Raw genomic sequence first — 16,651 nt, 5'->3', positions numbered from 1 at the left:
GTACTCGCCTAAGTTAAATACTACTCCGAGTGGAGAGAAATCCTCCCACTCGGGGGCTTAGCTGCGACCCTGCACTCGCCTAAGTTAAAGACTATCTCGAGTGGAGAGTAATCCTCCCACTCGGGGGCTTAGCTACGACCCCGCACTTGCCTAAGTTAAAAACTACTTCGAGTGGAGAGCAGTCCTCCCACTCGAGGGCTTAATTAGCTATGACCCCATACTCGCCTAAGATTAAAAAACTACTCCGAGTGGAGAGCAATCCTCCCACTCGGAGGCTTAGCCATGACCCCACACTCGCCTAAGTCACAAAGATCCTCTGAGCCGCATCACAAGTACAACGTCCGCTCCATCCCGATTCGCAAGGACGACGAGGTGCCAATCGAGCACGTTGTCGGAGCTGCATCACAAGTACAATGTACGCTCCATCCTGATCCGCAAGGACGACGAGGTGTCAATCCAACACATCGTTAGAGCTGCGTCACAAGTAGAATGTCTATTTCGAGTGAGAAGTCAAGATTCCACTCGGAATAAAAAAAAGATCTGAAAACGGTACAGGCAAAGCCACCATATTCAAAGAAAAACCAAGTTCAGATAAAGCCAACCAAGTTCAGAACCACGGGCAGAAGTACTCAGGCATCAGGCCTGAAAGAGTTTAATGGTTACGAAATCACTCAGCATTTCGAGGCAAATAAGGTGAGGCATAAAGTTTGTTCACTCTTCGAGAGGAGGGCTTGCTGGCTCGACGAAGCTGTCAATATCAATGCCATCTGCAATGCGAGTGGCAACATCGATGAAGGTCTCCATGAAGGACTGGAATTAGAGTTTCTTGGTGTTGGCAAACTAGATAGCCGCCAGCTTGTCTTCTCTCACTTCCTTGAAATGGACTAGGACCAAGGACAGAGCCACATCAGCACCGCAGGGGCAGACGAATTCTCCCACTCTTGCACTCGACTGGGAATTTCTTTGATTCGAGTCATCAAAGACTCGAGATCATTCTGGAACTCTGCTTGGCACCAGAGCTCGATGTCAATCTGCGACATCACCGCTTTCAGACGAGCAAGGTAATCCACAGCGCTGTCAAGACGAGACTCCAATTGCAACACGTTCATCACGATGTCATCCTTGACGGGAGAGTTTATGGGGTCAAGATATGTCTCGATCCGCCCAGTCTCCGCTTTGAAGTCTTGACAGAATTCTGCACAGTCAGAAAAGTGGTGAGTCGGCAGTTTTATAATGAGTCGACAGTCTCAAATCAGTCAGACGAGTGGAAGTACCTTCAAGCTTCAAGACCAGCTTCTCAGCAAATCTTCCCAGATAAGCCTCGAGTTTTCCCTTCTTCATAGTGAAATCTCCAACCTTGTCGTTCAAAGTCTCCTTGTCCTTCTTCAGCTTCGCAACCTCCTTGTTGGCTTCAGTAACAACAGTCTTCAGCTTGGCGTTCTCCTCTTCTAACTTGCTGACTGAAGCTAGCTTCTCGTCACAAGCTCTGTTTTCTCTCGCGCCTCTTTCTGAGCTGCGGCAAGGTCATTGTCCTTCTGCTCTAGAGCCTGCTTCATTTTGACTAAAGAAATAACATTCTTCAGATGACATTGGAGTTGACGGTTTTCACTATGCACATCTGTTCGACTGGAGTCACTCGGTTCAAAAGACTAAAATGGAAAAAGCTATAAGGTGGACAGTCGGCGAGTTATTACCTCCCATAGAAGCAGCATCATCCTTGGCCTTCTGAAGATTCTTCTTGGCCAGCTCCAGGTCAAGGTTGAGGATGATCTGTTTCTTCTCCAACTCAGCAAACCGGGCCCTGAGCTCATGAGATTTCTGTGATCAACAAACAAGACATGTCAGTCGACAGAAACAAAAGTTAATCTCAGCAAAAAGTGTTCTAAGACTACTGCAGAATCAAACATTCAATAGTAGTCTTGGGGACTACACCCAGTGGGTGTTCTTGGCGTGCCCCCCACTGGTCTGGTTTACCACTAAGCATGGTCTGCCCAATTTGAGTATGCAAGAAAAAGAGATTCTCAGACCCCAACCGACTGCCCGCAGTCGACCTTGGTCTCGGGGACTACACACAGTGGGTGCACTCTGCATGCTCCCACTGGTCTAGAACCCACTGAGGGAGTCCTGGATTAAGGGGTCCTCGGACAGCCGGACTATATGCATATGCCGGACTCTTAGGCTATGAAGGTAGAAGATAGAAGACTTTGTCCCGTGTACGGATGGGACTCTCCTTTGCATGGAAGGCAAGCTTGGCAGTTAGGATATGAAGATTCCTTTCTCTGTAACCGACCCTGTATAACCCTAGCCCCCTCCGGTTTCTATATAAACCGGAGGGTTAGTTCGTAGGACAATAACAATCATAATCATAGGCTAGCTTCTAGGGTTTAGCCTCTGCGATCTCGTGGTAGATCAACTCTTGTAATACTCATATCATCAAGATCAATCAAGCAGGAGGTAGGGTATTACCTCCATCGAGAGGGCCCAAACCTGGGTAAACATTGTGTCCCCCGCCTCTTGTTACCATTAGCCTTAGATGCACAGTTCGGGACCCCCTACCCGAGATCTGCCGGTTTTGACACCGACATTGGTGCTTTCATTGAGAGTTCCACTGTGACGTCAAAGATAGAGTTGATGGCTCGCCTTGTCATCAAAGTTAACATCACCTCCGGAGGAGCTCTGGCCTCAGGCCAAACTCTCCGGCTAGGCGGCTTCGTCTTGACCGTCCGTTCGGCCATCGGGCCGACCATGACTTCTCAGGTCATCGAAAATCGTCTCCACGTCATCTCGGAATACACCGAGCAAATGGATCCAGCAGAGTTATCGTCTCTAAATGGGCTCCTGGATCGCATTGCCGCTTTGGGAGTCACTTCGGACTACGATCGGATTGGGCTTAAACCCGACCAGAGAGAGATTGAATCTCCGCCGATCACCCATCAGATAGCGGTGGTGGAGGAGCGATGCAACAACTCTTCCCCCATATTGAGGATGAAATATGTCCAGATTTCCGAGCTCACCAAGCCGGATACACGCCCGCGGGAAGACGTGCTCCGAACTCCGAACTTAGAATCGGACTATGGGCCAGAAAAATTGGTTTACATCCCGGAGTCCGAATCATTAAGCTCGGAAACTCCTCAAGCTCTGGGTCATGAGTCAGATTTGGGTCCGGACTTAAATCCACCCACCCACCCAAACTCAAGCGATCTTTCCCGCATCAGAAAACATTCCCAAGAGACGGTACATCACTTTTGGGACAGATTCCTCATTGTCAAGGACAAGGTCAAAGCCTGTTGCGATGAAGATGCAATCTCATTATTCTGCAAAAATTGCACAGACAAGGGACTCCTTAACACCATAAATCACCGTCACATATCACGTTTCGATGACTTGGTGATCATAGTACAGAAGTACTGCGTGATGGAAAGCGCCTGGAAAACACAGGCAGCCTTTTGGGATCCATGACACTTTTCAGAACCCAAACGACTAGCTTTGGGAGAGGAACTAGCCAAGTTACTCGAGGCCGGATTCATCAGAGAAATAAAACACCGGGATTGGCTAGCAAACTTGGTGATGGTACCAAAGAAGGATAAATCATGACGCCTATGTGTTGATTTCAAAGACCTCAACAAGGCCTGCCCTAAGGATCCCTTCCCTCTCCCACGCATCGATCAGATTATCGACGCTACCGTGGGACACAACTCACTGTGTTTCCTCGACGCATACTCCGGATACCATCAAATCAAGATGGCGGAGTCCGATCAAACCGCAACAGCATTTATAACCCCATACAGGCCTTTCTGCTTCAACACTATGCCTTTCGGGCTAAAAAAGCTGGTGCCACCTACCAACGCATGATTCAAACATGTCTAGAGAAACAAATCGGCAAAACAGTTGAAGCATACGTCGATGATACGTCTCCAACGTATCTACTTTTCCAAACACTTTTGCCCTCGTTTTGGATTCAAACTTGCATGATGTGAATGAAACTAACCTGGACTGATGTTGTTTTCAGCAGAACTGCCATGATGTTGTTTTATGTGTAGAAAAGAAAAGTTCTCGGAATGTCCTGGAAATCCACGAAGGCACTTTTTGGAATTAATAAGAATTTTTGGTGAAAGAATCAATGCCAGGGGGCTCACAGGCTGTCCACGAGACAGGGGGCGCACCCCCACCTAGGGCGCAGCCTCCTATCTCGTGGGCCCCCTGGACCTCCACCGACATCAACTCCAACTCCATATATTCACGTTCGGGGAGAAAAAAATCAGAGAGAAAGTTTCATCGCGTTTTACGACCCGGAGCCACCGCCAAGCCCTAATCTCTCTCGGGAGGGCTAATCTGGAGTCCGTTCGGGGCTCCGGAGAGGGGGATTCATCGCCGTTGTCATCATCAACCATCCTCCATCACCAGTTTCATGATGCTCACCGCCGTGCATGAGTAATTCCATCATAGGCTTGCTGGACGGTGATGGGTTGGATGAGATTTACCATGTAATCAAGTTAGTTTTGTTAGAGTTTGATCCCTAGTATCCACTATGTTCTGAGATTGATGTTGCTATGACTTTGCTATGCTTAATGCTTGTCACTAGGGCCCGAGTGCCATGATTTCAGATCTGAACCTATTATGTTTTCATGAATATATGTGTGTTCTTGATCCTATCTTGCAAGTCTATAGTCACCTATTATGTGTTATGATCCGACAACCCCGAAGTGACAATAATCGGGATACTTCTCGGTGATGACCGTTTTCGGTGTCAAAACCGGCGGATCTCGGGTAGGGGGTCCCGAACTGTGCGTCTAGGCGGATGGTAACAGGAGACAAGGGACACGATGTTTTACCCAGGTTCGGGCCCTGTTGATGGAGGTAAAACCCTACGTCCTGCTTGATTGATATTGATATTGTGGATGTTTACAAGAGTGGATCGACCACGAGATCAAGGAGGCTAAACCCTAGAAGCTAGCCTATGGTATGATTGTAAGGGTTGATGTTGTTGTTCCTACGGACTAGAGCCATCCGGTTTATATAGACACCGGAGAGGGCTAGGGTTACATAGAGTCGGTTACAATGGTAGGAGATCTACATATCCGTATCGCCAAGCTTGCCTTCCACGCCAAGGAAAGTCCCATCCGGACACGGGACGAAGTCTTCAATCTTGTATCTTCATAGTCTTGGAGTCCGGTCGATGATGATAGTCCGGCCGATGATAGTTCGGCCGATGAGGGTAATCCGGCTATCCGGACACCCCCTAATCCAGGACTCCCTCAGTAGCCCCTGAACCAGGCTTCAATGACGATGAGTCCGGCGCGCATATTGTTCGGCATTGCAAGGCGGGTTCCTTCTCCGAATAATTCATAGAAGATTGTGAACACCAGTATAGTGTCCGGCTCTGCAAAATAAATTCCACATTCCACCATAGAGAGAATAATATATACACAAGTTCAATCTGCTGACGTTTTTTGCGGCATGACGTCACACCACTGCCAAGCCATTACTTGAATCGTTTTTTATTTTACCACCTCAGCGCATTTAGCGAAGCGGTTTCCTTGGCACGTCTTGTCGAAGCAGAGATCGTGTTCCCCCTTAATCCAGGATTCTCATCAATACGGACGTGGGTAACCCAACCGCGCCATTGATGGTGGCGCTTGGGAGATAAGCGAGTTTTACCAGGTTGGCGGGGACGCATAATCTTCGTCCGCTTATATATAAGGGATAAGGATTCACCTTTTCACCTACGCCTTCTTCCTCCTTTGCTTATCCATCTCCGCACACTCGAGCTCCAGCGCCCAAGCCCGCACATCTCGTCTCAACCTTCCCCAGCCATGTCTGGAGCGGGAGGCAAGTGGATGACCTCCTCCGTGACGGAGGAGCACATCGAAAGACTGCGCAGCGCCGGCTATCTGTCCGGCGACATCGCGCACCGGCTGCCCGACGAGGGGCAGCTCATCCCACCCCCAGGCCCCATGAGAGGGTCGTTTTTCTTCCCCATTTCGTCCGCGGACTGGGCTTTCCACTTCACTCCTTTGTCTGGGGGCTCATGTTCTACTACGGCCTGGATTTCCATGATCTGGTGCCGAACTTCATCCTCAACATCTCGGCGTTTATCGTCGTGTGCGAGGCCTTCCTCTGCATCCAGCCCCACTTCGGCTTGTGGCTCAAGACCTTCAATGTCAAGCCGAAGGTAGTGAAGGGCACTCAAGCGGAGTGCGGAGGCGCCATGTTGGGCAAGATGCCCAACGTCCTTTGGTTCGAAGGGGCCTTCGTGGAATCCGTCAAGGGATGGCAATCGGGGTGCTTCTATATCACCGAGCCGCGCGACCCTACGTGGGCGGTGGCCCCCGAGTTCAGATCTGGTATCCCTACGCAGCTCACCTCCTGGAAAAAGAAGGGCTTGCTGTGGGGTAGTTCAGAGGAGGTGACGGGACTCCAAGCCTGTATCCAGAAGCTGGTGAAGAAGCTCAGGCTGGTTAACATGGTCCAAGTCATGCTCGTCCGCCGGATTCTCCCATGCCAAGAGAGGGCATTCAATCTGTGGGAGTTTGATCCGGAACAGCACCAGGCGTTGAGCGGGCTCTTCGACACGACGTACGAAGGCGCCTGGAGGGTGCTGTTTAAGGGCGCCGAAGCCCCCGCTTCCGCGACTGAAGATCGCGGATTTTGCTCGCAGCGCCAAGCTGACGAGGTAAGTGATTCTACCCCTTCACGGGACACTTGCTTTTCATAGTTTGACTCTATGCGGGTTTTGATTTCCCCTTTTTCTTTGATGGGACTGGATGAAGAAGGCGGAGCAGATCGACTGCCCGGCTCCCATGCCAGAAAACCCAGTAGACGCCCGTCTAGCGAGGCTGCTGGTTCCGGCACCGCACGTGGTGCCGGAGAAGAAGGCCAAGAAGGAGGCCATGGGTACTCGAAAGAGTTCCCATTTTCAGGTGTCCGACGACTCCGAGGCGGACTCCTCCCCCGAAATCGAGGAGGAGAAAGAGGACTCTCTCCCAGAGGAGGGAGAGAGGAAGAGGAAGGCTTCCCCAACAGGGGAGGCCGAAGGGTCCAAGAGGGGAAGGACTATTCCCCCGGACAGCTCCGCCAACATCAACGTTGGCGAGGAAGAATGGCCTTCAAGGGCCAGGCCTCCGGCGAGATCGTAAGTATCCGGATCCCTGAATGATTTATAATTTCTTTTTATGTCACATAGCGTCCTTCTAATGCCGCATACTGCCTGCAGTCCGACCGATGATGATCTCCCCGCTTCATCAAGCGGGTCGTTGGCTCCGTCGGATGTGGATTCCATCCCGACGGCCTCCACCCCTCGCGCCACTGAGGACGCCGAGGTGGGGTCCCAAGGAGGGACCTATCAGGGGGAGGCTCCGGAGGCGCCACAAGGTGGCCTCCCGGACTTTGCGCCGGACTCCACATCGGAACCCGCAGTGGTTCCGGAGTCCGGCCGGCGGCCCCTTCGCAAGAAGGGCAAGACCGTGACGCCAGCGGCCTCCGTCCAACCGGAGGCGCCTGATAACTTGTTGGAGGCGCTCCAAGGCGCTTCCATCAAGGAAGAACACCGCACTATCATGAGTGCGGCGATTCAGAAGGTACAGCTCGCCAAGAGCGGGCTGACCGAAGCCTACAGTAGCCTTCTAACAGGCTTTGAGGTAAGAAGTTAAAATTATGTAATGTAATACCGCATAGACAGTAGCCCCTGATGCTCAGTTCGGTGTTCGGAAAGAAAAGCCGGACTGAGGATCTAAAAAGATATACGCAGGGTTGCTAAAAATTATGTCAATATGGGTTTGCAGGCTGCGCTACTGACATCTGCTGCACTGACTGCGGAGGTCGGTGCTTTGAAGCAGGATCTCGAGCGGTCCGAGCAAGAGCTCGGCCGTGCCAAGAAGCAGCTCGAGGACAAAGAAGGTGAGTAACACCACTTTGAGTAGTTACCTTACAGAAAAGGATTTAGGTTGCAATAAAAAAATAACAAGGATAACATGGGTACTGCAGGGGCCACGAACGAGGTGGCAACCCTGAAGGAGGCTGTGTCCGTGGCCGAACATAATGCGGCCGCGGAACGGTCAGAGCGAGAGAAGCAGGAGGCGCGGGTGGCAGAGGTGCGGCAAGAGCTCCAGGCTCTCATGGAGAAGCATGAGAGTTTGGAGCGCGACTCAAAGACTCGAGAGTCCGAGCTCGCCTCGGCTCTCGAAAGTGCCAAAGCCGCCAAGGCCGAGGCCCATAAGGCCTTTCAGGAGGTGGAAGATGTGAAGAAAATAGCGGCGGGTAAGGCATTTTTCATGCAAAGCAAGCATGTTAATGTAAACTACCTGACACTTACCCGAATTCGGAGCTTTCCAGGGGCGTTTGCAGATTTGCCTCGTAGTGTATCCGATGCCGCCGCATTCTACCATGGTGAGGAGGGAAGCTCAACGGAGAAGGTCTTCTGGTCTCAGTATGCTGAGGCCGGCCATCCAGTGCCCCCTAGCGACCAGCTGAAGCAGCTGGTCGAACTCCACAAGGTAGCTGAGGAGGCCATGAGGGGCCTCATAGTCCGGCTGTGGCCTGGAGAGGCCATGCCTGGGAGATACTTCGGCCTCGTGCGGCGGCTGGTGGACGCGTGCCCCTGGGTGGAGGTCATCAAGCGCTCCGCTTGTATTGAAGGTGCTCGTCGGGCCCTTGCCCGTGCAAAGGTGCATTGGGGCAAGTTGGATGCGGAGAAGCTAATCACTGACGCGCAGCCAACGGGCAAGGAATATCGTACGCCCGAAATGTACTATAAGACTGTCCTGAAGGGTGCCCGCAAGATTGTGGATGACTGCCCCCGAGATGTAATTATTGAGTAAACTCGCTATGTAGTATCTTGTGCGCTGAAAACTGTGTTCATATGCGCTAAGCAACGCTTGTTTAATTTAAAATATTACCTTCTGTGCGGCCGTTTATAAAATCTGAGAGATGGCAAGTCGTTGGCTTCAGCCCCCATGCCACTAGTGCTGGGGTGTTCGGGATAAACTTGAGCACTCTTGTTCCCATTGTTGGGTCCATCTAGGGAGGCGCTCAACACAACGAACAAGGCAACCGGACTTATAGTGCTTGAACACTCTCACTTAGCCATAGAATTCTATAATTTTAAATTTCGGCGAAGGCCCTAGTATTCGAAAGACCAAATTTGGGGCGCTATCCACGCCTTCGTCGGACATTATCCGGAGCTTCGCTCGAAGCGGCGTAGGTCTTTAAGGACCCGAAAAAAACCTCTCGAACAGCGACCGGTCTCTCGCCTTATCTTGACAGTCAGTTTTAGCTTTCTCCACTGAGGCGTTAACCCGGCTCAACCGGGGCGCAATCGCAGTGGTTCTCCTAGTGCTACCTTAGCCGATAGAACGGAACGTAAGGTGCCAAACATGGGAGCCGGGCAAACCCAACTACTGACCCAAGACATGATTCGGAGCCGATTCATATAATGCTATAAGTTCGGGGTGCCGCACTTGTGAAAGTGTTCGGACTTATCACACCATAATGCGGGGAACATAAGCCCCTGGTGTATTCGGCCGTACCAAAATATACGGATGCAACATGTCGTAAATGAACATATATATATATATATGGAAAGTAATGCAATTATGGGCAAAAAGTGCTGCATTTTATTGAAGAAGGTCTGCTATGAGTGCGAAATGATACAAATAGTGTGGAAAGCAAGGGATTGGACGAATTAAAGGCGTCTCCCTCCAGGGGTTGGCCGCGGAATGGTGTATTTAACAAATTTAATGCTCGTAATGGCGACCACCTGAGTGTTCGTTGCGGCCTTTGTCCCTCCCTGGCTGTTGCATCATGAGTTCGGCAGGTTCGCCGCCGGACGGAGTCCTGTATAAAAAAAGAGAAAAATAAAAGAAAAGAGTTACACACTTGGGAGCCCCTGGTGTGGTCAAACCGCACTCTGGGTTTGTTGTGGTCGTGCCCCTTCCCCTAGACCCATGGTATCTCTAGGGCGTAATTATGTACGCGGAGAGTTTGTCTTGCAATTGTGCGAGGGATGGGGTTGGGGCCGCATTGCTACGCATGCTCGGAACGTGCCAGGTGGTCTTGGTTGATGTTTCTCCGGGCGCGTTTGGCCGTGTCCGGTCGTTTAACGGCCGGACTCAAAAATTGCCTTCAAAGGCTGCTCTGTACTTCTGCTGCGAGAGCCGCTGTATGTTCCTCCGTTCGGAGGGAGCGTTCCGTGTTTCCATTGACTGTGATGACTCCACGAGGGCCTGGCATCTTGAGCTTAAGGTATGCATAATGCGGCACCGCGTTGAATTTTGCGAACGCGGTTCATCCAAGCAGAGCATGATAGCCACTCCGGAACGGGACTATATCGAAGATTAACTCCTCGCTTCGGAAATTATCCGGGGATCCGAAGACCACTTCCAGTGTGACTGAGCCCGTACAGTTGGCCTCAACGCCTGGTATGACGCCTTTCAAGGTCGTCTTTGTAGGTTTAATCCTTGAAGGGTCTATGCCCATCTTGCGCACTGTATCCTGATAAAGCAGGTTCAGGCTACTGCCGCCGTCCATCAGGACTCTTGTGAGGTGAAAACCATCAATGATTGGGTCTAAAACCAATGCGGCGAATCCACCATGGCGGATACTAGTCGGATGGTCTCTTCGATCGAAAGTGATTGGGCAAGAGGACCATGGGTTGAATTTTGGGGCGACTGGCTCCATCGCGTATACGTCCCTTAGTGCATGCTTCCGCTCCCTCTTGGGTATATGCGTTGCGTATATCATATTCACCGTCCAAACTTGAGGGGAATCCCTTCTGTCCTCTGTTGTTCGGCGGCCGGGTCTCTTCCTCGTCATCGCTGTGTAGCCCCTTGTCATTGTTTTCGGCAATTAATTTGCCTGCCTGCTTGAATACCCAACAACCTCTGTTGGTGTGGTTAGCTGGCCTTTCGGTGGTTCCATGTATTTGACAAGAGCGGTCGAGTATTCGGTCCAAATTGGATGGGCCCAGAGTAGTTCTTTTAAATGGCTTCTTCCGTTGACCGGGTTTGGAGCCTCGGAATCCGGCGTTGACTGTCGTATCCTCATTATTGTCGTCGTTAATGCGGCGTTTGTTTTTGTTTCGACGCGACCTGCCATTGCGGTCCTTGATATCCAGACTGCCAGCATTTTTGCTGAGGTTGTTAATGCGAGCTAGCCAGCTATCCTCTCCCGCACAGAAGCGGGTCATGAGTGATGTGAGGGCTGCCATGGATTTCGGCTTTTCCTGTCCTAGGTGCCGGGCCAGCCACTCATCGTGGATGTTATGTTTGAAGGCCGCGAGGGCCTCTGCATCCGGACAGTCGATGATTTGATTTTTCTTTGTTAAGAACCATGTCCAGAATTGCCTGGCCGATTCGTCTGGCTGCTGGCTTATGTGGCTTAGGTCATCTGCGTCCGGTGGTCGCACATACGTGCCCTGGAAGTTGTCGAGGAATGCGGCTTCCAGGTCTTCCCAGCATCCGATTGACTCTGCGGGCAGGCTGTTAAGCCAATGCCGAGCTGGTCCTTTGAGCTTGAGCGGGAGATATTTGATGGCGTGAAGATCGTCGCCGCGGGCCATATGTATATGAAGGAGATAATCCTCAATCCAAACCGCGGGGTCTGTTGTGCCATCGTAGGATTCAATGTTAACGGGTTTAAACCCTTCAGGGATTTGATGATCCATTACTTCGTCAGTGAAGCATAGTGGGTGTGCGGCGCCTCTGTATTGAGCAATATCGCGACGTAGCTCAAGAGAGCGTTGTCTGCTGTGTTCGGCCCGGCCGGAGTAGTTGTATCCGGCGCGACGGTATTCTTCGTGGGTCTTGGGGCGCCCACGTGATCCATAGATAGATCTGGATTGTCTTGCCTTGTCCTCCAATATATCCCGCAAGTCTGGCGCGTTCCCTCGTGGCTTCGCGCTTTTTGAGCGGTGCCGGGGTACGGTTTTGGTGGAGGGCTTACATGCCTCTCTATCCCGGCCACGAGGTGGTTGGTCTGCCGTATTGTGCGCTGGTGATGCCGGATTTTATGCTTCCTCCTCTAGTCGGGGGAGCAACTTGCGTTTTGGGTAGCTTTTGGAGGGGCGTTCGAGTTCATACTCTTCGGCCGCGAGGACCTCGGTCCATCTGTCGGCCAGCAGGTCTTGATCAGCTTGAAGCTGTTGCTGCTTTTTCTTTAGACTATTTGCTGTGGCCATTAGCCTGCGTCTGAAACGCTCTTGTTCGACGGGATCCTCAGGCACGACGAATTCGTCTTCGTCGAGTCTTGCCTCGTCTCCGGAGGGAGGTATGTAATTATCATCCTCGACCTCTTCGTCTGCCGCCCTCTCGTGAGGGCTTGCTTCTGCCTCCTCCTGCGCTGAATCTTGCTGGAGGGGGTTATCTTCGGCACTTTCTGGGGTGTTATTATCTCCTGTGCCGGAATCTCCATTCTTGCTGTGGCGGGATTTAGAGCGGCGCCGCTGACGTCAGCGCTTGGGCTGTTTCTTTAAGGAATCGGCCTCCGCTGCTTCTTTGCCGTCCCCGTCTTTTGGGGTGTCCACCATGTATATGTCGTACGACGAGGTGGTCTTCCAGTGTCCCGTAGGCACTGGTTCTTGATAGTCTCTGGCATCGTCATCCATACCGTCGATGTCTTCGGAGTCGTAGTCGAGTACGTCGGTTAGATCGTCGATGGTGGCTACGAAGTGGGTGGTGGGTGGGCTCTGAATTTCTTCGTCGTCTGCGTCCCAACCATCCTGGCCGTAGTCCGGCCAGGGCTCTCCGGATAGCGAGAGATGCTTCAGCGAATTTAAGATGTCGCCGAAGGGTGAGTGCTGAAAGATGTCCGCAGCGGTGAATTCCATGATCGGCGCCCAATCGGATTCGACTGGCAGGGGCGCAGGAGGTTCGGAGTCTGGCAGGGAGTCCGGCACCTCGGAGTCATGAGCTTTATGCAGGACAAGGTCAGTGTTCGGCTCCATCGCCATGAAAGTTGCAGCTCCCGAGGCGGTGTCCAGCCACCCGTCCTCGATCTGTGCGATCGGCCCCGGACTATGGGTCGGAGCGGATTCGTGTGCGGTCTCCAAGGCGCTGTCCGGCGGCAGAGTTAGGTCGTGCCCATCGTGACAGTGCGGCGCACTTGGCTACGGCTCGGATCTGTCGAAGATCAAGTCCTCGCAGATATCGGCTGTGAAGTTTAGGCTTCCAAACCTGACCTGACGACCAGGGGCGTAGCTTTCGATCTGCTCCAGATGGCCAAGCGAGTTGGCCCGCAATGTGAAGCCGCCAAATACGAAGATCTGTCCGGGGAGAAAAGTCTCACCCAGGACTACGTCGTTGTTGATTGAAGAGGCCATCAAGCCTATCGGTGACGACACAGAGGAACTCTCAATGAAAGCACCAATGTCAGTGTCAAAACCGGCGGATCTCAGGTAGGGGGTCCCGAACTGTGCGTCTAGGCGGATGGTAACAGGAGACAAGGGACACGATGTTTTACCCAGGTTCGAGCCCTCTTGATGGAGGTAAAACCCTACGTCCTGCTTGATTGATATTGATATTGTGGATGTTTACAAGAGTGGATCTACCACGAGATCAAGGAGGCTAAATCCTAGAAGCTAGCCTATGGTATGATTGTAAGGGTTGATGTTGTTGGTCCTATGGACTAGAGCCATCCGGTTTATATAGACACTGGAGAGGGCTAGGGTTACATAGAGTCGGTTACAATGGTAGGAGATCTACATATCCGTATCGCCAAGCTTGCCTTCCACGCCAAGGAAAGTCCCATCCGGACACGGGACGAAGTCTTCAATCTTGTATCTTCATAGTCTTGGAGTCCGGTCGATGATGATAGTCCGGCCGATGATAGTTCGGCCGATGAGGGTAATCCGGCTATCCGGACACCCCCTAATCCAGGACTCCCTCAACCGTAGTTTGAGGAGTTCATGTATTCACTATGTGCTAATGCTTTGTTCCGGTTCTCTATTAAAAGGAGGCCTTAATATCCCTTAGTTTCTGTAAGGACCCCGCTGCCATGGGAGGGTAGGACAAAAGATGTCATGCAAGTTCTTTTCCATAAGCACGTATGACTATTTACGGAATACATGCCTACATTACATTGATGAACTGGAGCTAGTTCTATATCATTATAACTATTGCATGAGGAATCGCATCCGGCATAATTATCCATCATTGATCCATTGCCTACGAGCTTTTCATATATTGTTCTTCACTTATTTACTTTTCCATTGCTACTGTTACGACTACTACAAAAACCCAAAAACATTTATCTTTACTTTTGCTACTGTTACCATTATTATCATACCACTTTTGCTACTAAATACTTTGCTACAGATATTTAGTTATCCAGGTGTGGTTGAATTGACAACTAAATTTCTAATACTCAAGAATATTCTTTGGCTCGCCTTGTGTCGAATCAATAAATTTGGGTTGAATACTCTACCCTTGAAAGCTGTTGCGATCCCCTACACTTGTGGTTTGTCAGTCAACGACATAGTCATTAAGACCGGACATGCCGAGTCTTTAATAGACGATCTAAGGCTCACGTTCGATAACCTCCGAACATATGACATTAAGCTCAATCCGGAAAAATGTGTTTTTGGCGTTCCCGCCGAAAAGCTGCCGGGATTCATCATTTCCAATAGAGGAATTGAAGCAAACCCAGCTAAAATATGGGCTTTGTCATAGTTTTCTACCCCAATAGATCTCAAACAAATCCAGAAACCAACTGGATGTGTGGCTGCTTTAAGCCGCTTTATCTCCAGATTGGGAGAAAAGGCATTGCCACTTTATCGCCTACTTCGACGAGCCGAACACTTCGAGTGGACGGAAGCAGCAACCGCTGGACTGGAGGAAATAAAGGCTCTTTTAGTAAGCAACCCAATCCTAGCCGCGCCGAACAGTGGTGAACTCATGTTGTTATACATAGCCGCAACACACCAAGTTGTGAGTGCGGTGCTCGTCGTCGAACGAGAGGAGGACGGACACAAATTTCCGGTTCAGAAGCCGGTATACTACGTATCCACTGTCCTCACACCATGCAAATCCTAGTACCCACATTATCAAAAAATAGCATACGCGGTCTTCATGGCATCCCAGAAATTATGACCCTACTTTCAAGAGTGTTCAATCACGGTGGCCTCCGAAGTACCACTTAATCACATAATAAACAACCGCGATGCCACGGGCCGGATTGCCAAGTGGGCCATAGAGGTCCTTCCATTCGACATAACATATAAACCATGGCGAGCCATTAAATCCCAAGTACTGGCGGACTTCATCGCCTAATGGACAGAGGCCGAACTCCCTAAAGAGTACGGCACATACTGCAACTGGATCATGCACTTTGACGGCTCTAAAATGCTGGCAGGTCTGGGAGCAGGCGTCGTCCTCACATCCCCCACTGGAGATACAGTTCAATACATACTCCAAATATTATACATAGACTCCAACAATGCAGCCGAATATGAGGCTCTGTTGCATGGTCTTCGGATGGCCGTCTCCATGGGCATTCAGTGCCTAGAAATGCATGGGGATTCAAACCTTGCAATATCTCAAATAAATGGAGACTTTGATGTCAAAGATCCGAAAATGGCGGCATATCGTAATGACGTCCTTCAGATGTCAGCTCGGTTCGAGGGGCTCAAATTTCATCATGTGGTTCGAGAAAACAATCAAGCGGCGGATGTCCTCGCCCGCATCGGCGCTAAGCGTGACCTTGTCCCACCTAATATCTTTCTGAAAAGGCTTTTCAAGCCATCCGTGGTGTGGCAAGGGGAGACCGGCAACATCAGTCCGGATCTGACCACAACCCCAGAATCCGAACACACTGACATAATCGGTGGCTTTGCCACCGAAATAACACCCTCGGCCCATCTCATCATGGCTGTTATCGCCCCATGGACCGAACCCTTCTTGGCCTACCTTAACAGGCACGAACTCCCCGAGGATCAAAATGAGGCACGCTGCATTGTGCGGCGCTCCAAAGCCTACAAAGTTCATGAGGGAGAGCTTTATAAGAAAAGTGCTACCAGGGTACTTCAAAGATGTATCTCCGAGGAGGAAGGGCAGCAGCTCTTGGCTGAAATTCATGCCGGCCTCGGCGGTCACCACACCATAGGTCGGGCCCTTGTAAGCAAGCCTTCCGTACAGGTTTTGACTGGCCGACGGCCCGAGCAAACGCACAAGACCTTGTCCAACATTGTGTCGGATGCCAGCTTTTCGCCAACCAAAGCCATATGCCACCCACCGCCCTATAAACAATCCCCATAACTTGGCCTTTCGCGGTCTGGGGGCTTGATATGGTTGGACCCCTTAAAGGAGGAAGCCATAAGAAAAGATACTTGTTGGTTATGGTGGAAAAATTCACCAAATGGATAGAAGCCAAACTAGTTAAAACGGCCGAATCCGGACCCGTGATAGACCTCATATCGGGTGAAGTACACCGTTATGGTGTCCCCCACAACATCATCACCAACAACGGCTCCAATTTTACGGCCGATGAGGTGAAAACTTGGTGCGGCAAGATGGGAATTAAGCTTGATTACGCCTCCGTCTATCACCCTCAAACAAACGGTCAAGTCGAATGAGCCAATGGTCTTATTATGAGCGGCATTAAACCTAGAGTAGTGCCATCCTTAAATGAATCAGACACTCACTGGGTTGAGGAGCTTGACTCC

Source organism: Triticum aestivum, chromosome 6B, assembly GCF_018294505.1.
Source record: "Triticum aestivum cultivar Chinese Spring chromosome 6B, IWGSC CS RefSeq v2.1, whole genome shotgun sequence".
In the NCBI taxonomy this organism is placed as follows: domain Eukaryota; kingdom Viridiplantae; phylum Streptophyta; class Magnoliopsida; order Poales; family Poaceae; genus Triticum; species Triticum aestivum.
This window is presented reverse-complemented; position numbering follows the sequence as displayed.